The sequence below is a fragment of the Netta rufina genome (assembly GCF_964035555.1).
Source record: "Netta rufina genome assembly, chromosome: 6".
Taxonomy (NCBI): Eukaryota; Metazoa; Chordata; class Aves; order Anseriformes; family Anatidae; genus Netta; species Netta rufina.
Genome location: NC_140129.1, coordinates 39,564,596 through 39,588,176, shown reverse-complemented (window position 1 = coordinate 39,588,176; position 23,581 = coordinate 39,564,596). Strand labels below are relative to the sequence as shown.

Sequence of the window (23,581 nt, the reverse complement as noted above, 5' to 3'; positions counted from 1 at the left end):
AGAGGTTTGGTTAGACAGCCCACCAATTCAGCTCAATCCCAATACCTACCCATACCTACAGTTCCTTCCTTCCCTCCCTCTCCCCCAACTCAGACACTGGAGGAAGCAAGGTTTAGTAAACTGTGGTTTGCTTATTACAAGATCGGGCACAGACCTGCATACACAGACAGGTACCTGCTCAAAAATAACTACAAATTAGGTAATTACTTAGGCGTGTCAAGGAAGTAGCCTAGTTTTGTACACTGGGCTGAAGACTGAGAAACCCGATAGCACATGCAAACCCAGCCCAAGCAGGAGGGGCACGCACTCAGTATCATTTTGAAGTAAGAACTAGCACTTGGTTTGAGAAACACTTTGCCAAGCAGAAGAGTCACAATCCAAGAGTCAGTACCCAGCCAGCAGAGAAACAGCAACTCAGCATCCGTCGGCATTTCAATTTATAACTCGGGGTTGGCTCATCTGGCATTTGGAAACCCCCAAGACAGAGTTACAGTCACTGGGGAACCTAGCTCAAACACAGCTACTTAGGGACACAAAATGCTTCTCCTTCTGCACTGCCAAAACCAATAAAACAAATCAATGCTATGATACTGTAAGAGTTGATTGCAAAGTGTTTGTTAGTTATGTAATACAAAAACGTTCTCTAAAGCAGTGCTTTTCGGAAGCAAGAGTACCAGTACACCTACATTAGCAAGAGCTGTGGCACGGCTGCAGCACAGCCCCACAGCAGAGGGCTGCTGCTGAGACCAGCCTCCACGATACACGTGTGCACATGGCTTGTCAGCAAGCAGCTCCAGTCCAGGCCCATGAACACCCGTGAAGCAGTTGAGATACATGAGGCCTTCCTTATTTAAAGGGAGATCTTCCCACTTTTGTCTGATCTGCTTAAGATATTTTTTTTTCAGCCCCTATTCTAATTTTTATTTCATGTTCATCTCCATCCCCAGTCTCAGTCATCTTCCGACTGCTCGGTGCTCTCCAACTTCTGAGAGCACCCAGGGAAGGTGACAAGCCCGCAGGCAGGCAGGTCACGGGCACAGTTACCCACCTTCTGGGGGCAGATCCACGCAGCCCTGCTCCCACCAGCCGGGGCGGCACACCCGCAGTGACACAGCTAATCCCCAGCAGGACAGGCACAAACTGCAGATGGGAAGCCAGGCAGCATACAGGACTCAACTGAGGTGTACTGCGCTGTCAGAGCCCTGTTTTAAATAAAGCACAGCATAGGCCCACGAACTTAAAGGTAAAACAACTCTTAAATCCTGTTTGCCAGCACATAAACACGCACCACAACAAGGCACCTGACAGAAGCAAGCTGCTGCTTAACAGGGCTAATCGCAAATGAGAGCCCTTGTTTCAGAAACAGAGATATTTACCTGTGAAAGCAGAAAGTAACAGTTGCAAACTGGGCATTGTGGGGAAAAAAGCACATTTATTTTAAATATTTGCTAAAGTTTGTAGAGAAATGTGAAGGCAAACTAGGGAGCAGAAGGGAACCTGTATGAGCTTTCATTTGGAAAACTGGTTTGCGCTGATGGCCTTTGAACCTATCCAGCTTTCTGAACTTCTAATAGGGACAGATTACCAGGCAGCAATGGATCTCCAGAGAAATTACCATGTTATGTAGTAAGGGCCTAGCTCATGAAGTTGTTTTTACTCTACTTCTGTGTATGAGTACAATTGCACAAAACAATGTGGACATCCGTTGTCTTTATGGTTACTATAGAAGAGCTTAAACTGGATTATACTTAACCAGCAACACTTACTGATCTTGAAATATCAGACTGAGTCATTACTAGCTGCTGATCAGTCACTGCTCCCCATCCCTAAACATTTCTGAGGAACTGTACCTATAACCCAATGAGCGAAAGGAAAGGCCTGATTAACTTCAGTTAAAAATGTACCGTGCTCCTGACAGCTACCTCACCAAGCTTGTTCCTTATCCATGGTTAGGAGATTATCTTACAAAAGGACCTCAGAGTCTTCAGGCTAATGGCAGTGTAATTACACTTGAGCAAGCTTCGCACGCAGGGAGCTCCCTGGCTGGAAATACAGAACGGCAGTAACGGTTCGCAGAGGGCTCAGCACAGAGGCACACTACAGGTACACAGAATGAAAATAAAACATGCAGAGAAGTACAGCCACAACCTGAGAACCAGCAGATGAGAAACGCAAGAGTCCACAGCGGTAACAGATCCACACGCAGACCGCTCCAAGTCTCCAAAGCACGGCAGCCCCAGACTCTGCAGCTGCCCTGCCTTTTTTATCTACCAGTTGGCTGCAAGTGGCAGGCCTGGAGATGTGCTCCTGCGGCCGCTCCTCCCATGAATTCAATACCTTTGCCCCTTGAGAGGGCTCAGCACAGCGGCAGCTCTCTGAAGCGAGGGCCTTGTACAGCAGTGAGGAAATATTACTAAATGCAGTGAGGAAACATTACTAAGTGCAGCTTGGCGCTGGGCACAGCACAAGGACACAGCGAGTCCAGGGTGGAGAAAAGGGCTCCCATCTCCCGGCAGCAGGCAGAGAGGAGCTCGCTTTTGGAGCATCCTCCCTGCCAGGCTACTGAAAGCACGGTAAGTTCAGCAGGTACCAAGGCTGGACGGCTTTAAAGTCCAGGATGCCACATGCACTCTTGTACCTTTTCCCCGCAGTAATGGCCTTACAAACGTTTACTGAGGTGACTGATTAGAAGAGATAAGCACTCAGAAGAAGCTCAAGAGTTACTTGCTTCACCAGAGCACTTTCACCCAGAAATGCTCACACGAAGACACCTGATGCAAGGAGGTAACCCTGCCTTCCTCCTCCAAAGCTCGACGTTACCACAGCCATGCCCATGTTGCACCCGGCATCCACAGGCACAGCCCTTACGTGCTTCTTTCACAACAGCAGGCTGCTCCAGCAGATCGCCCAGAGACAGAAACCCCGGGAGAGGTCCCGCAGACAGGCCCCCACCCGGGCTGCGCACACCACGGAGCAGTGTCAGGGTGCTGAGCCCCAGCCGGGGGGCTGCCGAGGGGCTCCGGGCAGCCCCCCCCGAGAAGCACCGCCCGCTCGGGAGCCGTGCTCATCCCCTAACCCTCCCTTCCACCCCAGGGCTCCGCGCAGAGGGCGGGCAGCGCCGCACGGTGCCCGCACCGCCAGCGGCCCCGCGGAGCCCCCCGGCCGCCGCCCAGCCCCGCCGCGAAGCCGCCTCCCCCCGCGGTCCCTTCCCGGCCGTGCCCGGTGCCGGTGCCCGGTGCAGGGCTGTCGCTAGGCCCCGGCCCTTACCGCTCGGCCGCCGCCGGTGCGGCTGCTCCCGGAGGCGGGCGCTAAGAGAGCGGCGCGGAGCGGAGAGGGGCGGCCTCCCCGCCCCGGGCTATATTGGGCGCGCCCGGGGCCGGGCCGCGGCTGCCCGGATGGCGCCGCTCGGGGCCGCCCTGCCCGGCACGGCCCTGCCCGGCCCCTCAGCCCCTCAGCCCCTCAGCCCGGGGAGCTGCTGGGGGCTCTCCTTGGCCCCGGGTGGGTTCCCAGCTAGGAGCTGGGAGCGGTCCCCGGGCTGTGGCAGGGACACCACAGCCGGGATCCGGAGGGGTTACAGAGGAATTCGTGGAGTTCTTGCCCAGAACAGCACTGAACATCAGAGTTCATAAAATAGGTGCTGCATGTGGGGTGTGCAGAGCCAGGCTCACATTTTGTTACTTTCAGGTCACTTTCAGGTCTCTCCAGCAGCCCTCCTGTGCCCTGAAGCTGGTGCAGGAGCTGCATCTGTGGCTGCCTCGCTGAGCTGCTCCAGCTGCCCGCCTGCTGGAACTGCAGTCCTTACAGACCCCAGTGCCGTACTGGTTGTTACTGGGCCTGGCAGCAGCACCACGTACCAGTGAATCCCAGCCTTAGCAGATAAGGCAGACTGCCCACCTTTGGGTGTGCTGCATCGGGGCACAGGTCACCAAGCCCACCCCAGGGGGATGTGAGGAAACACCCCCACAGGCGCTGGGGCAGGGGATCACACTCCGGGTTTGCAGGACACGGTGTGCAGGCTTGTGTGTCCCTGTTGAGGCTTTCCTGAGCTGCAAGCTTCCCAATTCCTTGGCTCTCCAAAATAGCAAATCTCCGATCTTGAACTTCCAGCAATTAAATGAGGCACTTGCCCTGTGAGGCCTGGAAGTGGGTTGTGTGACATAGCAGGCGGCGACACCTGGAGACGTTCTGAGTATCTGTGGTGTTCTCTGCCTTCTGTTTGGCAATAGGCAGGGGCAGGCCTGGGAAGAGCACAGGTCACAGGCTGTGGTTGGTAATGGCTCTCTGCTCCTTGTGGTCCCCATGTGCCAGGCTCCTAGGGACACTGCCAGCAAACACGGCTGCGTGTTTTTGGGACTCACCCGGGGACTCCTGGCTGTTGCTTTTGCAGCAAGAAAGCCAGACACATGATTGATAGTAATACACCAGGATCTTCCTCGCCCTCCAAGACTCATTGCTGAACTTTCGGCTGGGCTTTTCCCAGCAGCTGCACATTGTAGTGCCCTGCAGCTGTGGTTCCACAAGAGTTGGGGATCTCCTTTTCCATGCTAGACCAAAGCACTGGCTGATCCCGTGCCTGTGTCCCCAAACGCCCCGCCGTGGGTCTGTCTTTGTCCAGGCACAGCCTGGCTCAGCTGCCCGACACAGCCGGTGCCACAGACGCAGGGTCCCTGCGTGCCCCGGGCACGGCGCTGCCTGCCTGTCCCTGCTTTCCAGGCACACGGGCACCGGCTGTCTCTAACCGTGCTTCTTGGCTGCCTCCCAGCAAGCGCTTTTATTGCCGTTCTTCCGTGCTCACTGCTTAGTCAACATGCTTTACAGGCAGCATGAGACGTGTTTTCTATCAGGCACAGAAAAACAACCTGCTGCCGCAATGAGCGGCGGGGCACAGCTCCCTCCCACACGGCCTCCTTGGGGCACGCTCCAGTCACCTGTTGGCCAGCTGAATGTCAGCGACAGGTCCCATCCGAGGAGGCCGCAGGAACCTAATCCCTCCCTCGGGGGTCAGATATAACTGCGTGAGCTAAATTGGACGCTGCAATAATAAATGTATGGCTATCAATTCTCTAGGTGGCATTTAAAGTCAGTAAACAACTGCAAGGGTTGGCTTTCAGAAGTTTTGCAAAGTAAGTGATATTCAGGCTGGAAGTAGTTTTTGCACCAGACAAATTAGGAGACTTGGTAGTGCTTTTAAAAGGAAACAAGATCTCCAGTGACAGAGGGAATTAGTGTGCTCCATAGATACCCAGGTTTAGAGTCCATTTCATGGGAACACCTCAATTGAACAGAAGGAACAGAAAATGATAGAAAAAGCCACAGAAGGTTATGGATTAATTCTTTTTCTTTTCTTTTTCTTTTTTCCTTTTCTTTTTTCTTTTTTTTTTCTCTCTCTCTTTTTTTTTTTTTTCTTTCTTTCATATTTCCTTTCCTTTCCTTTCCTTTCCTTTCCTTTCCTTTCCTTTCCTTTCCTTTCCTTTCCTTTCCTTGAAAGGAAAAAGAATAACTGGGCTAGGAAACAAGGATTTTCACTCCTAAATGTTGTCTGCCTGGATGTAGCTGCCTTGTCAGCATCAATTTATGGTAAATTTTGATCAATTCAAAACAAGACAGTGTATGGGTGTAAAATGTGTCTACACCCAGTTTCCAGGTCAGCACATAACACATCCCAGAAATTCTGCATTTCATGAACTCTTCCAAAACAACAAAATCAGAAGGGGGGTAGAAAATCCTGTGCTGCTTGTCACATAAGAGGGAAATACCAAGAAGCAGTGTAAACTTTTATGAGGATCACATCTCTTTAAGGATGGGTTCTTCAGACACTCCAGGCCCGGCTACCAACAAATGAGGGAAGGACAATTCTTTCCTTCCTTGATTAGGCTTTACACCAACAGCTGTGATTTTGTCTTGGTTACTGGTTGGTAAAAACAGGTCTTCATAAGTTTGAGTAGTGCAAGATTTTTACAAGGCTAAACAAAACCTGAAATGCCTTGATGTATCACAGAATTCATCCCTCTTGGTTTTTATTTAATGTCCGGATCAAAACATTACCTCCCTGGTCTGCGTGCGTGTGGCTTGGTCCCTGGGACACCTGCCAAGACAAGAATTTTGGATGCCTGCAATCATGTGCCCAGCAGGTGTAAATTGTGTTCAGGGAGAGTTCACCTCTTGTCCTTAACCCCAGAGGCAGTTTCTCTTCATTAGCAAGGGAAGATAGAGAAAGAGATTATCATCATTTCCTGACTGCATGCCAAAGTTATGTATCATAAGAGGAAAATCTGTTCATACATTCACAAATATGTTTTCTCCTAATCTGTCTTTAGGAAAATGTCTTTGTGAGGAGCGAGGGGTAATAATCATAGAGAAGTTGAAAGAAGTGACAGAAACAGAAACAGAAATGGAATCTCTCAGCTGCGATTTTTTTACAGCAGGATGCATGGTAGGTCCCACCCCTGGAAAATAAAAGTACTTAGTCACGGCTGTGATTGAACATTTTACGTGTTCCCAGCTCTGGCTGCTGCTATTGGGTGTCATTCGGAAATACAACTGCATTGCTTCATACCACATACTCGGTTTACCAGCTGCAGCAGGGCTGTATTGCTTGTGTTTAAATATTCCCCCCCCCTATACTCAGCAGATAAAAGGCCCACCGCGTTTCTGTGTGTGTGCCCGTGTTTGTGTGCATGTCTGAAAAGAGAAAGAGGCTCATTTTTCTACTAAAACGGAAGTAATGTGTTATCATCATAATTATGTCTTATTGTTTGCTGTTATATAAAGATAACAAATCAGGGCTGAGTCACAGAAGCAAATGCAAAAATTGCAGTTTTAAAAGAATAAGGTCACAGGTCACATTATTTGTTGCAGAACAAACACAGTAATTAATTGGCCTCTCCCTGCAATGGTAGCGCAGGCATCTTAACTACAGGAGAGCCAGGACGTGGTACGAAGCAATGTGCAGGAGTGCAGGCAGAGTGCCAGTATGCTTCTGGGGCTCAAACCTGAGCTAGGTCCAATAGAGAATACTGATTTCATTGGGAGAGAGAGTAAAAACGGGCGATACCTGTAGAAAGCAAGACTCTTTGGGCTATTTAAGTGTATATTTTCTGTTGTTTATAAGGATTTTTATTGTGGTGGAAAATGTGAAAAAAAGCCTTTAAAATGTATCTTCTCTTTACATATGCCAGAGGGAGGGATTATATTCAGAATATGGAATGGAAAAAGCTTTTTGGAATTTGTGCTTTATTATTTTTTTTCTCGGAGACAATGACAGACCAGCACCGCTGATGTGAATACACCCATTTGCTTTTTTATCCAGACATTTTCACTATTGAATTGTTTAGGAAAAAAAACCTTAGAAAACCTGTCCAAAGACATATATGATCACTTTCAAAGCTTTAACCTAACATTCCAGTAATTAATGAAGAAATACAAGATTGGACTCTCGTGTTCTTTTTCTAATGTCTATTTCTCTAGCACTGCTTGGCTGATAGCTTTTGTTTGTCAGCATTTACATATTATCTGGGACAAATATTTTCAGGGTGTCCATACAATTGCAAGTGACCTACGCAGATCACTAGAAAACAAACAAACAAACAAGAACAAAAAAACACCAATAGTAGTGTTGGAAAAAGTTGTTTGAAATATCCACATCTGTCTTACCAGCTTGGGTTCTGTGACCTCCTGTAATACAGAACAATTCAGTTGAAAACAAAGGGAGTTGGGAAAATCTGGAAGTTTCCATTTCTCTTCCATTTGAAACACATAAACATTGCTAGATGTAAATGACTTCTGTTCGTGTGTGAAGTTTGTGGGTTTGATATCATGGCTCAGATGTTTTTTAGCACTGCTTTGGACTACACTCGCTCTCCTCCAGCTTCCCCATAATTTAATATCATACCTTTTTATCTACAGAAATATTTTCCCTGCAGATTTTAATAATTAATTGGGACAAGCCTAGTGGGTCTTGAGAGAAACGTAAAAGAGGCAGCAGATACGTGTGACCAAGTGACCTTTTGCTGTCCTACCAGTCCCTGTGCTCTCCCTGCGCTCAAAGGGACACTGTCAAAACTGCTAGTCCTTAGAGCTGTAACCTGCCCTGACAAGTTGTTCCGCATTATAAGTCTTGCCTAAAAGATCACCACAATTCTTTTGTTTGTTTTGTTTGAACAGTCTTTGCTGAAGGCTCTACAATACAGATTCATTTGTCTTTTTAGGTAAGTAGATATATTTTAAGTGCCCAACTTACTCCCTGACCTGTTAAAATCAAGTTGATGTGCACGTATTGTGCTCAGCGGAGAAGCTGCCAAGGGATGGTATAAATTTTCTGCACTTTGGAAAGAGAGACAAGAGGACACGCTGGAAGCCTTTATTTAAGGAGGCTTTTAGAAACCATTTTGAAAGGCCTGCAGTTATTTACCATTATTTTGGGGCAGTAATAAGTGTTGTCTGGATTTTCCTGGTGCTATTAGGAATTAGGTACTGGTCAGTTAAGAAAGGGGTGACCAGGCCATTTCTTCTTACAAAGAGGTATTTTATGTTTCAGGTCAGTCTGAATTATTCCCTAAGAATTATTTCTAACAAGAACTCCTTTTTATTTTTATTTATTTATTTTTATTTTTTTTTTTGCATACCAATACAGGGATTGATGCAACTGCAATTCAAATGTGGGTGGCTGCAGATCCATAACTGTGTTGTGTGACATGGGAATGTATGGCCATACCAGACGGAGAAGAGGGGATGAACGACATCCACTTACCATGCCCAGGGTAATTTGCAGCCACAGTATTAAGCTTGATTTGAGCTGTTTTACCACTGCCTGTCCGTCAATCCTTACCTTATTCCTAATGCAACTGTACCCCCTGAACGTGAGCTGTTGGAGGCTATAAGTGCCCCTGAGCTACAGCATCCTCCTTAGAGGTGCACGGCAGGGTCAGCAGCAGTGCCTGGAACCCATCTGCTCTACCTTGCAGCAGCAGAGCCCCGTATGAAGATGCTGTGTCAAGAAGCAGCAAGATCAGAGCCCCGTTAAAGGAGACCTGGAATGGAAGGAAGTGTATTTGTCTCTTTTGGGGGGGACAACAAGGCCTCAGAAAATCCGTTTCTTTCTTCCTATAACAAGTTTTGCCTTCCTTGTTTCTGCTGAAGGTTTATAGCATCTCCTTAACCACCTGAAAGATTTTGAGCTAAAATGAAGGGAATGATGGCCCGAGTCTCTGAAAAGATAATCCTCCTCATCTGTTCATCAGGTATTGGTTAGAAATGTATGAAGGTATATTCAAAATAATCTCAGCTGAAAGTAGCTCCCTTGATGTTGTACAAAGCTGGATTCTTGATGCCATTCAAGCCATCCACTGAACTTCTAAAATTATGCATGTTTTATGGATGAAAGCTACTGAACACATGTTTTTATGAACTGTTTGTACTTACATTTGTGGTAAGATAGTACTTTCACTTGATATTCCTGTAATGTTGTGGTAGCCTTACTGAAAACATACCCTTCTGCACTGATTTTGCTGGGAACATTCTACAAGCCTTTGTGCTGATTAAGACAATAAACTCCGAAGGATTCCTTGTCTCATTGGAATAGGATGTAGATAATTAATCAGCTGAACCAATCTCATGAAATATTCACCACTTCTGTGACTCTGGACTGTCATTTTCTAATATTATAGGTCTTGATCCTCTCCATTCAGCAGTCTCCACTATACAGTCATTTTTAAAGGGAAGTTAAGTGTGGGCCTGTGTCATGCTGCTTGAAAAAGGGTTTGCAGAGCATGTTCTGGAGCAGCATTCAAGCTCCAGCAAGCCAAACTCCTCCTGATTTACTGAGCTCTCTTCAGCCAATGTCCACAGATGCAAAACATTGTCTAACAGACATGGGAAACAGTTCTCTAAATTACTAACTATGAGAGCAAGAACTGCTTTCATTTTGACTCTGGGAATGTCGTGTTGTTGATAATTGTGCTAAGTTTGTTACTGTGGTGACTGTCTGTGTGATGATTCTCTAACAAGCAGTAATTCCACAGAAGCTCAGCCTCTTCTGTTCACCGCCTCGGTGGGCCAAGGAGATCCATCCCCCTGCCTGACCACCCCCTGTCGGCTCAGCAGAAGTGGAAGGAGGTAAGAGAATAAAAGTAGGGGGGGAAACCATTCATCAGCTATTGCTATTTACCTCGGCATGGCTGTCAGATATATTGAAATAGTAAATTAGGGTCTTCTCAGTATGAGTATGTTTCACATCTGCCTAACCTAAGGAATGTAGAGGAATAAACTTGACCCTTTTGCTGCTTCTGCAGGCTTTTACATGTAAAGCATGCTGGGTTTATTATGCAGATTTATTGTGTTTTTTTAATCTGTTAGAGGAAAAACGTATACAAGTATGGCTAACTTTCTGGGAGTGTTCTATCGTGGGGGTAAGGGCTGGAACTGCTCACGGTAGGGGTGAGGTTAGGGGCAGCAGCAGCAGCAGGGCTGTACGCGCAGTGCAGGGTGCGGTAGGACGGAGCGCGGGGGCTGCTCGCAGCGCGCATTGGTGGTTCAGTGGTAGAATTCTCGCCTGCCACGCGGGAGGCCCGGGTTCGATTCCCGGCCAATGCAACGTCCTTTTTATTCATTTTTTTTCAATTCCGTGTCGCTGCAAGCCGCTCGCTTTTAACGTCCTAGCAGACCCTCAGCCTCGCCGCGCTTTCCCTTACCGGCGGGCAAAAAGCGGAGCGGCGGAGCCCGGTCCCAGCCGTGTGGGAACGCGGTCTGCAAAAAGAAGCCGCTGGAGATGCCGGGGATTGAACCCGGGACCTCACACATGCGAAGCGCGCGCTCTACCACTGAGCTACATCCCCGGCTGCTCGGGGCCTGCGCCGCGCGCTATGAGAGGGGCGGGGCGGGCCCGCCGCGCGCTGACGGGGCCGGGCCGGGCCCTGAGGTGCCGCCAGCCCCGGGCCCGGTGCCGGGCCCCAGGCCGCGGACCCGGAGCCCCCGCCCGGCCCTGACGGGGCCCGAGCGCCCCCGCTGGCGGCGTCGCCACAGCCGCCAGGGCCCCGTGGGTCGAGGCCCGGTAGCCGAGGGGGCTGCCAACACGCAGCGGTCCCGTGTGTTATCGCACGCGTCGTGTCAGCACCGCCTCCCGTTACCTTGGGTTTCCCTAACAAGTCTGTGGCCTCTGAGCAGTCAGCTTGAGTGACCAGATAACAGCCTAACGTAAAACGCACCTCTCCTGGGCTTGTTCCTGCCTAAATGTGGACTTGGTGAAAACAGAGCCCTGATACTAAAAGGAAAAAAACAAAAAAAAAAAACCACCCATGCTCTTCTGGCTGTGTATTCCCAGCAAAACCAGCAACTTCCATTAGCTTTACTGGGAACTGCCTGGTCCCACACGCCTTCCAGATTTGTTTTCAGGATCTGAGCGCTGTCTGTCCCCATAGCAAGCACTATTCTGCCCTCAGTATGCATCCACACTGCAGCACGTAATACCAGAGTGTGTTTAATTTCTAGCACTACAACAAGCTGCCACAGGCAGCCGTGGCAATTTCAGCACTGCCCACTGAGCACTGCTCCTCCGGTGCCACAGAGTCTGAAATCTGTAACCTCAACAACTCACATTCTGCCTTGTCTTTTAGCACAGGGCACAGAGTTACAGTGGCTCATCACAGGACTGAGTTAAAGGTGCAGAGCAGGTTGACAACACTCCCTGAAATAAAAGCACAAAGCCATTAAAAACTTTTTTTTTTTTTTTTCCTCCTTTAATTTAGCCTTCTGTAGATCTTAGAATAGCAGAAAACAAATGTGGTACAAATGCAGGTATTACTGTGTCTTTATGGATGGCTGCTCTGATGGACAAACAACCCACCTGTGAAACTTCCTCCTTGGGAGGCAGGTCACAGCAGAGCACATCCAAGTTGCTGAGAAGAGCAGGTACAGATCCAAAGCATATTAGCAAGCATTTAATTAATATTCCTGTGTTGCCTGTGCAAGAGTTTATGTGCAGCTTGTATTATAGTGAAGCAAAGTCTGTATCGCTGCTAGATCTAAATATCCTATAGACCACCACCTAACAAATAAGGAATAAACTGAGGCATTCAGGCAAGACTCAACACGTGGATCCTACAGGCGGAAATAATTTGCCTTACACTGAACTATACAGTAAATCAAAATGACCCATTTATAGCCATAAATCTCCTCAGTGGTGAACTCAAGCCTACCAACACTGCATGTTCTTAAAACTTCAGAAAGCAGAAATCGAGAGCTGTTGCTGCCGTAGGAGCAATAAAGTTCCCAGTGATACTGCACACGCATTTCATGATCCTGACTGTCCGCACAGCCCTGGTCTTGTCCAGATGTCTGGAGGCAGCCTCTGGTTCCAGGAAACACTTTGTCATCTTGCACGGAGTAGTTTTTAATTCTGCTGTATGCCTCGGCACAAACTCAACATTCAGCTTTCTCAACAGCTCTCTCATAGGACTACATTCACCTCTTTGTGTTTGGGTTTCTATGCTGACATCAGGGAAAAACAATGTCACTCTGTTATCTGGCCGTCCCTCCTCTTGCGTTTCTTAGTGGGATTAACTCATTCCTGGTACCTCACCAACTGTGATTGCGTTTAACGGAGGCCTTCATTGTCCCTGAGGATATGGTTTTCATTGAATCTGATCAGGTTTTTGCATTTTTCATCAATTCTCATTGAACACACGTTTAAGTTCACTCCCTATTTTCCACAGCAATTTTTCTCCAGGCTGATAGATTCCATGGATCCAGCCTGAAAAGAGCTCAGTTTCAAAGTTACCAACGTACAGACTTCAGAAGAACAATTCCAATAAAGCTGTGTGGGGAGAGGCATTTTTTTCTGATAGGGTTTCCTATGATTGCACTCGTTCCCAGAATTAAATGTTTGCAGTCAAAATTCCTTCTTAAAATAAACACACTAATTCAATACAATACAGAACTAAAACACAGCAGCATAAAACAAATATGCAAAGATAGTTCATGTCATTGATCCCATTCACCCATCCACGTCCATGGTTTTACGCAGTCACAAAGCTGCCTGGCCTGAACAAGATCTCTAGTCTCGGTGTGGGCCATCTTTCTCAATTTTTTGGTGCTGAAGGGCTGCGTACTGTCTCTTAGAAGTCTTGACCTATTGCCAGAGCCTGTGTTAATGGCACCAGGCATTTATAAATATGCAGCTAAAGTTATTTTTCTTCTGTCACACGATTGTATTGTCCATGTGTTTGTGAGTACCCAGGTGAGTCAGTGCAGACTATTCACAGATCTCTGGCATTATTTATACCTTATTTAGCATTCCTGTCCTCCTTCAAAAAATGTTCCTGTCAGAGATCAGAAAAAACATAACCAAAGTGACAAATTACAGAGCTTATGAACAACACACTGACTACTTACTTATGAAACTTACCAACCTGTTTTTAAATAATAAAAGTGTTAGAAAACCAAACAAACAAAACAACAACAAAAACAGGACAGAGTTGTGATTTGCAAAATTAAACAACTCAAAAATTTGCCAACTTTTGCACTTAGCAAATAGTTTTTCCCTGGTCCCATTAGTCAGGGAACACAGTGCTCAGAATAACAATGAGGAAGTTCTGCACATGCGCTACACCGAGTTGGAATGAAGTTACAGTCCTAAGTCCTCCGAATGCAAATCACTTTTTCTCCTGTATTTTCACATCTCTGCTTTTTATTGAGTTAACTCCCTTATTTGATGTGGTGGACCGCCAGAACTGGAGGAGTAAAGCAGGGAAGTGTTTCATTAGTTCCCAGGCATGCAATGCATACTACAGAATCTAAATATTTAGCTGTCTTTTTGTTATTCCCATTCAATAGTGAGAATTATGAAAGTTCGAGTCAAAAAGGAGATAAAAAGGCAGAAAACAGGATTAAAGCTCTGAACTGGGAGATTCATTAGGGTTGCAGAAGGATAAGTAAATTATAGCCCTGAAGAAATTATTTGACTGGCAAATTAATTACACAATGTTACAATGGTTTTCTCAGCCAAATTTAGCCCTCAGGAAGCAGGTGGAAGTCTGGATGACTTAATAAAAGGAACCTCAACTGTTCTTCAGCGTAATAAGAGATGAAAATTAACGTTCCAGGATTTGATGCAAATAGGAATGTTGTTGTAAAGCTCAGGAAGACAGACAGAGCGTAGCACAATTATACAGGTTTACACAGACTATAAAGCTGAAGCACCCAGACAGCTAAATGCTGCTGCTTTCTGTACGGGCTTTAATTTACAGTCCTATCTGTGAGGCCAAGACAGAAGCTGATTTGGAAACCAGCACGGCATTCTCACAAGGACAGACAGGAAATTTTATATTTGTAAATAGAATGGCCGGTTACAATGCTCTGTAAGATATTGTACCCCAATCCTGCAAAAGTACACTGGTATTGTTATTTGTTAAAGCATTGACTTAAACACTGTGAGCCTTAGTCCATGGCTGCAGTTCTCACTCGGTCCCCAGCATGCAGAAACATACGTAAGAAAAAAAATATATATTTATTTCCACTTGCTTGCTAAGTATCGCATTTTTAAGGAAGAGACATTCTGAGCTCTCTCAGAACAAATCCTCTTTGTTGTTCCCGGAAAAGTTTTGGAAATACAAATGTGTCTCTATTGAAACCCATCACCTTCTGGTGCTAAGTATCAGATGACATGCGCATAAACCCAATCTGAACCACAGTGCCATTACAAATATTAGCTCAGATCCTTTATGGTTGTCTGAAATTACACAACAAGAAGGCAGGGCTCAAGCTCATCATCTTAAATCAAACATAACTCTTACTTCAAGTTACTACAGAGCATTTCAGTTTCCAGAGCTATGCTGTCTTCCGCAAGGAGAGTCTGATGCTTCTCTGTTATTCCTGTTCTTCAGGTTACGTCTGGAATATAAAACATGCACGTTTTTTCAGGAGAAAAAAAAAAAAAAGGCAAATATTTTGGAAATAAATAAATTACAGTACAGGATGAGGTGTGTAGCTTATCAAAGTGTATACAACCATACTGACCTGGAGATGCTGCCTCATATTAATAAGAGCTTTTTATGCACTTAATAACACTTGTTCATCATTGCTGATTACCACAGCCAACAATTTACTCTATGTATAATGCTGACTCTGAATATCTCTAAAAGGTTTGATTTCTGCGTGGACAAAAGAAGTTAAACTGATTAATTCTGTCTGACGTCCGTTTTGTCTATGCTCTCCTGCTAGCTGGAGGCAAGTTGCTTCAAGCATGGTTTAAGAATCCAAACCATTGCTTGTCCTTGGTAATTCAGACACCTTTCCTGGCAAGCATCTTCCTTTGTGCCCTCAGTTAAATGACCACAGTTTGCTAATTTCTTCTAATTTCTGCTAGTAGCCCTTGCAAAAGATACAGTTGGATTTTATTTCTGGTTTTAGGTTACTCTTGAGCTGGAAGCTTTACATTTATCTTATTTCAGTAATGTTTAAGTATATAAAAGAGATCAGAATAACCGCTTTATTCCTGTGCACTAGTGCAAATAGCTTGACACCAGTACTGTCTTAGAGCAGCAGCTACAACTCATCTATCACACCCTGCCACGCTTCTGCTGCCAGGCAGCCGTAGTACAGCAAACGAACCTAAAAATAGCTGGAAAAGCATCATACACCGGAGGACAACATGATTTTTTTGTTAACAAAAAAGTGAGCAAAGTGAAAGCCTCATTGGCAATGGATGCAAGGAGTGTGAGTAACTGAGAAACCCCTAGGACAGGAGTTTATTGCTGTTACTGAAGTGAACAAATTCCTAAGAGGGATATCACACACTAAGGCTCATGTTAATCTCGTGGAAGACAAACCAGTATCTGTTGCAGTAACTCCTCCAGTGGGCCGTGAAGTTAAACTTTCCATTGGGTACGATGCTAAGATTAGTCAGAACGAGGAAGGAGCAACAGAAACAATGCTAATTCAGGCCTCGAATTCAGTGAGTAAGGAATGGTTTTCACTTCAGAGCTTAACTTAGATAAAGCAGTAATAACATGCAGTATTTGAAAAGAGCAAGATCCTGACCTGTACCATCTCACCCTACATCCTTGGAATTCAGGCATCAGCTAAATAAAGGGATTTAGAAAGGATTGAGGCACGTAGAGGATATCTGCAAAGACTGGAGCTTTGGCAGCACTGGATGCTTTAACCCGAGGGTTTTGGTTACCAGAACAAACCCCCAGGTGAGGCTGCTGGGCTTCCTCTGCATTGCGCAGGGCACCGTGGCTGTTGCAGAGCCCAGAGGCGCCTGCTGTGCGTGCAGTGGGGCCATGCTCGGGGCCGGCTGTCACGCTGCAACTCCCCAGCCGCTGTGCAGCTGTGCTGGGCTAGAGCCGTGTCCAGGGAGCTCTCTAAAAATGTTGGTCATAATGTTTAGTACTTTGCCTGTTCATTGAGAATAGATAATTGTATTTTACTCATTAATCAGAGGCTCTTACGGCAATTTTCCCCCTTCATTTTACCTTCCCAGACTTACCTGATTTAGATGCCACTTGGAATTAAGCGTGCTATTAATAACAACACTTGACTCACGCCTTGATCTGAAGGTATTTTCCAGCTTTCCTCTGATTCCTTCATCAAAGTAAGCTCTGGTCGCTGATGGGGGTATTGATAATGAAAGTGGGTAGATCTGCACCTTCCACCTTGCTAAATATTGACAAGGCTTTTAAAAACAGTAATTCCCTCCTGCCTTTTTCCTTTCCACTACTCTGCATCCCTGCAGACTCTCCTCCCCAAAATCCACCCTTCTTCTCTCCTGGCTGCTTCTGTCCCAGTGGCATTGACCATCCCAGGAAGGATGTTGTGTGACAGAGTCAAGAGTTTTGTTTTGTTTGCATTTTTTGATATACCAGCGTATGCAGTTAATTCCTGCTCTGTTTTCCCCTGAATAAATTCCCCAAACTCTCTTTCCAGATGTTAACCTGTGTATTTGACAGTGTAACAGACATGCAGATTTACTACTATAGCAGATACTTTATTGTTCAGGTTTATCAAAGAGGTTTTCACTGGTCTATGCATTTTCTCACACGCTAGTCGTGTTTGCTGGGAGCTTGCAGTGTCAAAGCATCTTGACAGAAGGCTGAACAATAACTAGACACACAAGACAGTAACAGCCTGCGTTAAACAGGATCTTCTTACAACACAGAGAATAGATTCTTAGAAAGCCACTATGTGATGTTAAGTAAGTGGGGAGAACTAGAACTATTTCTTCAAAAGCCTTCATAAAGCAATTTTAGGTTCTTGTGGAACAGCAGGGCTGGTACTCGTCCCTTTATGTTGAAGTCATCGACTCCAAAGAACGTCTGAGCCTTACAGCCCAAAGACTTGGGAACAGAAAATTGTCCCCTGCCTTGCTCTGCTACTGATCCAGGCTAATTCAACTTAGAGCAGTGCAGATTTTACATCAGTGAGAGAGCGCAGATTCTGCCCCGTGTGTGACACGTCAGAGAAGGGTGCCAAAGCCTGCCTAAACCCTGCCTTATCCAGAGCCTACCTCTGCAAGAGCAGATTTGTTCCCTTCCCTGGATCTTGTCCTACCACAGTGTAGCCTTACTCAGGTAATACCTTGAGTGACTGTGGCAGTGGGGGATATTGTCACGAAGGCTTCGATCCCACAAAATGTCATGCACAGCTCGCCCACCCCAACTTCGCCAGGGTCTGAGCAGCTCCGTGCTTGGCGAGCTCTGCAGGGCGTTGGGTTGCCGTGAGCCAGAAAGCAATGTGTTTGTGTCTCGTGTCAATATGTCGATAGGGCTACTTCTGCAGATTTTCCTGCTGAAAAGTATGGGCTATTTTAATAGGAATTTGACTAATATAAGAATTGACCTGTTTTTCCAATGGTTTCTTGTACCGGAATGTTGCGATCTGGAAACTATTATATTTCTTCCTGCTTATCGCATCGATACGGGCTGATTTTGTTGGCTTTTGTATTGAACATCTGGTAAATATTCAATCCGGGTTTTTTATAATACCTTTTACTATTAAAGCTCTGCCATCCACAAAATAACACATTTTTATTCACTAGGAATATTAATGGGATTCAATTTTTACTTCATTTTTAATCTTTGGGTTTTTTTTTGAAGAACTGGATCCCATTTAGTTAAAGCTGAAAAAACAAACAGTGTTTCCTCCGTTCTGTGTGCAGGTTAAACTACAGTTCAAATATTTTTATTTAATATCATCTTTCTCAAATCAGTGCTTATTGCTTATGGTGTTATCCAGGAGCTGCTGTGAAGCAAGGCCTGTAGGTGTGACCCAGTGCCACAGAAACACCCAGAGCAAACCACCAGGGAGGGACCAGAACATGCACACAAGTAATACGTTTCCTTGTGGAAGTAAAAATCAGTTTAAACTGGTATTCCACAGCAGCTTTGTGAAACTGATAATTAGAAAACAGACTTAACAATTGGTAAATCATTTTCAGCTTAGACTTCCTTTTTTGAAGCTCTGGAAATAATTAACTTCTTTAAATGCAACTGCTTCGTACTCTGTATTAGAGTCAGGCGTTTTAAAAAGCAAAATGATATTTTAATAACTATGTTCATAATTACAAACTACATTCTCTCCACAAGTCCTGTTTTCAATTAACAGTCTGCATTAATGGGCTTATTCTCCCTGCCATTTACCTCTAATAACAGCCACAGTCACACAGGCGAAGAGTTTTGCAGGTTCACATCTACCAGAAGTTTTTTCCAGCTTTTCCCTGGCTTCGAGGCACACAGCCCTGTGTGTGCATGGCACCGTGCATGGTACCAGGCCCCCGCGAGGTGTTAACATCCCACACGGGGCTGGTTTATGGCCGCAGGGCGAGCTGCAGCGAGGGGCCGAGCTGGGAGCAGGCAGGCGCAGGGTGCTCACACTGATGTTCACATCATGGCACACAGCACAACCAAGGCCCCGCCGCGGGGTGCTGCCGTCGGTGATGTTGGCCGTGGAGAGAAGCCCTCTTGCCACAACGGGGCTGCATGGAGCCACCCCACCCGAGGGAGCATCTCGCTGGGGACGGGTCCCGGGGGACCTCTGCTCGTGTGAGATGCTCCAGGTGCCTCCCTCCCCGGGGGCCCGGAGGCTGGCAGCCCGCTCGTGGAGTCATTTCTCAGGGGCCAAGCCGGGGCTCGCAGCCCGGGGCCAAGCCCCCCACGTCGGGGGGGGAGCCGGCGGCACGGGGAGCTGCCGGGGGGGCTCCAGCGACCTGCGCCCGGTTCGGGGCTACGGAGCCAGGCTCTGCGGGTCCCCGCGCCCCCCCAGGCACGTCCCACGCGTGTGCGGGACGCGGGGCCGGGTCCCCGCGGCGCGCCCCGGGGGGGTCCCCGCCGGTCCCGGGGCCGCCGGCGGCGTCGGGCGGGGCGGGGCGCGGGCAGCCCCCGCGTGACGTCACCGCCCCCGCGGGGCCGTGCCGTGACGTCACGGAGCGCGGCGCCCGGCGGCCGCTGACGCGCGGCGGGGGCGGCGGCACCGGGCACGGAACCGGCACCGGGCACGGACCCGGACACGGACCCGGACCAGGAGCGCGACCCGGAGCCGGAGCCGGAGCCGGAGCCGGAGCCGGCCCGCACCGACCCGGCGGCACAGGCAGGTAGCGGCGGGACGGGGACGCGGGGGGGGAACGGGGCCGGCACCGGGCGCGTCCCGGTGCAGCGGCGGGGCCGGGCACGGGTGGGACGGGGACGCGCCGGGAGCCCCCGCAGCGCCCAGCACCGGCCCCGTGTCCCGAGCGCAGCCCGGCCGGCAGCCGGTGCGCGGCGGCACCGAGCCGGGACCAGCCCCTGCCGGGGGCACCGCGCCGCCGGGGGAGCGCCAGGGGGGCCCCGTGGTACCCGGTGGTACCCGGTGGTAGCCCCGTGGTAGCCTCGTAGCGCCCGGCACTGCCCAGCTCGGTGTCAGGTGTGCTCCGAGGGCAGGCAGGAGGAGTCGCTCCTCCTGAACCTGCAGGGAAATCGGGGGGTGCCCGTGGGACACAGCCTGGAGCATTCGCCCCGGCGTCAGGGCTCACCCTGTGACCCCTCGCCCTGTGCCGTGGAAGCTCCCCAGGGAGTGCTCGGGGCCCATCCCACTGTCCCCGTGCATGTAGGGCACATCCCAGTGCCTGTAGGGTTCGTGCACCCAAAGGCAGCAAGGTGTGGGGCGGCTGTGGGGGCCCTGCCACAAACCTGTCCCGTCGCAGGGCAGTGGTGTTGGCCCTAGCTGTGTTCTGGCACGATGCACAGCAGTCACTGCCCCACGTCACACTGCCCATGTCAGGTACCTTGTGGGGGTCTCGAGCTCCTGCCCTGCTGAGGGGGAGCGCGGTGCCTCTCCCAAAACACAGGCTGGGACGGGGTGCAGGTGGTTTGATGAGCAGGGGAGGCACACTCACTGCCAGAACCAGGTCTTTTTGCTGCTTAGGACAGGATCAGCCCCCACGCCCACAGGCCCCCAGTGCTGCCCCACAGCCTCCAGAGGGAAGGAGCGAAGCTGCAGGAGCAGAGGAGCTGCAGGTGGAGCTGCCCACGTACCGAACGAGCGGTCACCTCCTGCATTACCCCTCCCTGCAATGATGCAAAGCCCAGGACTGCCAGACACATAACAGAGCTCACGCTTTATGCATTCATGCATCTTTTGGGGTAGGCACCTCACGGGATTTATGGTGCTTTGCGGTCACTGCTGGTGCTCGCTGCAGCGCTGACCGTGTGCTGCCGTGCGGGCTGCTGGCTCTGGCTGCAGCGCTGCCAGCAGGGCCTGGCCACTACTTCTGCTGCTGTCACGGCCGGGGCAACCAGAGCTTCATCACTGGGACTGACCCAGTGCGCTCCTTCTGCTGACAGAGGTACGAGTGCAGCAACCACAAGTCGCTTCGTGCCCTTCCTCATCTTAAACAAGCACCGTAACTTCCCCTTAGACCTCGTCAGTTTGCCTCTTGTCTGTGCTCACACACCGCAGAGACAGGAATGTTGTGCTCTGCTGGAAATGCCAGTGGCTGAGCCAGGCCTCTGTCAGGAGTGTCCCAAAATGCAGGCTCTGGGGTGCGCTGCGGTGCGGCCCTTCTGCGGGAGTTCAAGCTGAAAAACCCCGTTAGTGGTTAGTTAGGCGAAGCCCTTCAGGAACGTGGGATTTTATTTTTTGCAGCACGCTCGGTTACGGCCCTTCCCTGGCATGTCAGAAGTGATTGCAATCCACCTGTTGTGGAACCACTGCTGGGGGCAGCAGGAATGGTGACAGCACATCTCTGCACGCGTGTGCCTGCGTGTGCATGTGTGTGCACGTGTGTGCCTGCGCTCCCCATGGGGCAGAGGGAGCTGGCCAGCAGGACAGGAAGGGACAGCGGGTGGTGTGGCACGACCCTGCTGTACCAGGCTCTTGCAGCCCTGGGGGAGCCCTCGGGGGCCTGGAGGTGCAGACGTGCCCCTGGCCTGCAACGCCACCGCCTCTCCTTGCAGGAGCCATCAGAGGTGTTTTGGGGCTGCTTCAGTGCCTTGCTTTATTTTATTTTTCCCCAAGTATCGCTTTGCCAGGACAGCTCAGCCTGGCTACTTGTGCCCTGCGCAGGACTCGGGCAGGGGGCTGCGTTTCAGGGAGCCCCAGGGAGCGCGGGGCGCTTCAGCTTCAGTACTTTAGGGGAAGAGTGATGGCTCCTTTTAATTAAATGTGTCCTTTGTGCTCGTGTATTTAGACACCGAAATACAGCATTTCGCCGCATGTATAAAATTGTGTTTGCATTTATTTAATTTAGAGTTCTTTTTTAAAAGCATGTAGTCTTGAATGTTTGTTCTCCGTTTTTTTTCACATCATTACTCTGATACCGCTTGATTAGCTCCCTCCCCAGTCATGATTGGTAATTAAAATAGGCATTAAAATTAGTCACTTAGCAATTTTGCTGTTCAATTGGCAATTAAATTACTTAATTGCAATTAAAGTCCTAATTTTAATTGGCAAAATGATAGATGTAGATTTAAGATAATATGTATAAATACTTTAATAAGTGTCTATATAAGGATTACTTAATTACTCAACTTCAAGTTTATGCTGTTAACTTTAGAACTTTTAAGTGAGTAATGAAATTTATATTACATCTATTCTAAGGATATGGTAATTAGATGTATTTCTTGTCCCTGCAAGGGTCCGTGCAGTGAGGTTCCTTCACCATGGTGGAATTACAGCCAGGACTAACCGTGGGGTGGCACCGACACCGGCCCCCAGCCAGGCAGGGGGAGCACCCTGTCTGCCTGCACCCGGCCCCTGCAGGCCCTGCGGGCAGCAGGCTGGGGGCTCCTGCAGCCTGTGGCTTCTTGGCTAGGCTGTGCCACCCCAGCTCCCTCCCGGCACACCTTGGCAGACACTTATCAGGGCAGGAGCACCACCACAAGCAAATGATCCTCCTGGATGCGCGCTGAGCGAAGCGGTTGGTCTGGGGCATCACGGAGCTCGTGTAGGTTGAGCTCAAAGGGAGAAGCATCCCCAGCGTGAGCACGATGATTTACCTGAGAGGGAATGATTGTAGTTTTGCATAAGCCATTCATGTGTGAGTGCTTCATAGAGCTTTATGTAAGGAAGAATTTTGTGTCTGAAACATTGGCGCTGTGTGTCCGTGCTGTGCTGCTTCAGGTGCACCAGGTCCTAATCTGAGCTGTACCGGGTGGTGCTGGCAGGCCGTGTGTGCAGGCAGCACCTCTCCCAGCCCTCGGAAAAAGAGTTCAGAGCCAGGCTCTTGCACACTCGGGTCTCCTGAACAAGGAGCGGGTTTCTGCTCTTTGTAAAACCCCTGCCAGTCCCCGCAGCGGGACCTGGTGTAACAGCCACTCGCCTCCTCCCCGAGCTGTGGAGAGGGAGCTGGACTCACTCGAGCTCTTTCTTTTTTCCAGGCAGAACTGCAGCAGGGGATGCAGCCTGACGAAGGGTGGCGATGACCCCGAGGTGCCCTGGCGTGGCCATGTGCTTCTGCACCCTCGCTGCTCCCATCACCTCCTGATGAGCAGCCCCGTGCCATCGCGGCGTCCCATCGCGGTGTGCCATCGCGGTGTGCCATCGCGGTGTGCCATCGCGGTGTGCCATCACGGTGTGCCATCGCGGTGTCCCATCGCACCCACCTGCACGATCGGGCTGTGCTGGGCTGGGGGCAAGCATGGTGCTGTTGTTGGACTGAACGGGCCTCACCTGCCCGCATCGCTGCCCAGTTGCCGAGCACTGCTGCCCTTTGCAGCCCCCACTGACCCCTCCGGGGGTGCCGGTTCCGTGGGGGGGGTGGGCGCACGGTGGGCACCGAGCCCCTGCTGGCACCGCGGTGCGGGGACGTGGGGGAGCGCGGGGCACGCGTAGCGCGCGGGGCCTGTACCGAGGGCACTCAATAAAGCGCTGCTGAACGGACACACGGCTCTGGGTGCCTGCGGCGACGAGGGCGCTATTACGGGATAGCAGCCCCCTGCCTGCCCCGGGGGGGCCGACCGGGAGCACCGGGGGGGAGCTGCGGGCCTGGGGCAGCGGGGACCCGGCGGGAGGAGGAGGAGGGTGCGGAGGATGAGGATGAGGAGGGAGGTCGGGGGCAGGACGGCAGCGAGCGGCCGCCAGGCGCGGCCCGGGGAGCCCCGACGGGGCGGCCCGG

At 49.6% G+C, this 23,581-nt stretch overlaps 1 protein-coding gene and 1 long non-coding RNA gene across 8 annotated transcripts in view; one reads left to right on the top strand and one right to left on the bottom strand.

Annotated features, from left to right (window-relative positions):
- GPD2 (glycerol-3-phosphate dehydrogenase 2) overlaps positions 1 to 3,407 on the bottom strand; it is a 58,114-nt gene extending 54,707 nt beyond the window's left edge. For 3 of the 5 annotated variants that reach the window (XR_014618559.1, XM_084289189.1, XM_084289193.1), the window contains exon 1: positions 2,149 to 2,287. The gene's annotated coding sequence lies outside the window, so the exon portion shown is untranslated. Of the gene's footprint in view, positions 1 to 1,048; positions 1,203 to 2,148; positions 2,288 to 3,267 lie in introns of those variants that run through there. The other 2 variants (XM_084289191.1, XM_084289190.1) reach the window with 2 other exon arrangements.
- A 2,908-nt stretch (positions 3,408 to 6,315) lies between these two features.
- On the top strand, positions 6,316 to 23,305 carry LOC311210876. Of its 3 annotated transcripts, XR_014618560.1 has the most exons (7): positions 6,316 to 6,433; positions 8,164 to 8,207; positions 8,633 to 9,239; positions 10,020 to 10,113; positions 21,112 to 21,197; positions 22,102 to 22,384; positions 22,845 to 23,305. It is a non-coding gene; the product is annotated as an uncharacterized lncRNA (long non-coding RNA). The 3 variants fall into 3 exon arrangements; XR_014618561.1 differs by lacking the exon at positions 8,164 to 8,207 and having other exon boundaries at positions 6,356 to 6,433; XR_014618562.1 differs by lacking the exon at positions 6,316 to 6,433 and having other exon boundaries at positions 8,068 to 8,207.
- The last annotated feature ends 276 nt before the right edge of the window (positions 23,306 to 23,581 follow it).